General features: G+C 42.1%; 1 pseudogene; it reads left to right on the top strand.

Moving 5' to 3' along the window:
* The first annotated feature begins 215 nt into the window (after positions 1-215).
* Positions 216-461, top strand: LOC125935182 (cyclin-dependent kinases regulatory subunit 2-like; annotated as a pseudogene).
* Positions 462-734: the final 273 nt, after the last annotated feature.

The raw sequence follows: 734 nt of genomic DNA, 5'->3' as shown, positions 1-734 counted from the left end.
TAATGACTACTCCATTCATCTACATATTCGCAATGTTCTCAAATATAACATATGGAAATCTCCAGGTAAGCAGAATATACACTTTTAAAACAAAACAACACAAATGACAAGATGTCAGATCTCTTTCGTGTAGGCCGTTGAGGCGTTGCCCAGGCCTGGCAGGGATGTGTGGCCTGCCGCACCCCCTTTGCACACCCTCTCTGGTCCCGCACATGATGGCCCACAAGCAGATCTACTACTCGGTCAAGTACTTCTGGGAGCACTGTGAGTACCGCCATGTCGTGTTATCGAGAACTTTCCAAACAAATACCGAAAACCCATCTGATATCTAACGAGGAGTGGAGGAGACTTGGTTCAACAGACTCCAACGGAGGCTTGGCTGGGTTCAGTATGTGATCTAGGAGCCAAACCTGCATATTCTTCTCTTTAGATAACCTCTTCCAAAAGATCGGCAAAAATGAAGTATCTGGGGATCATCGATTAAATATTTTTCAACTGTAATGTATATGTGTATATTAGGTAGTATTCAGTGAATACTTGAAAAAGTGTACAAATCATTCACCCATACCTGCACGTGAGCTGTATTCTTCACAGCAACAGAGCTCAGTTAAATGCAGCTGCAAGGTTACCGCACAGTGTTTAAGATGAAATTTCTTCTGGTCAGTTTTTCTCTTAAGATAAGTATCTGTTTGACTTTGCCTGTTACTTTTGGTAAATGAAGTTTGTATGCTGCA

Source organism: Panthera uncia (assembly GCF_023721935.1).
Source record: "Panthera uncia isolate 11264 chromosome A1 unlocalized genomic scaffold, Puncia_PCG_1.0 HiC_scaffold_17, whole genome shotgun sequence".
Lineage (NCBI taxonomy): Eukaryota > Metazoa > Chordata > Mammalia > Carnivora > Felidae > Panthera > Panthera uncia.
This window is presented reverse-complemented; position numbering and strand designations above follow the sequence as displayed.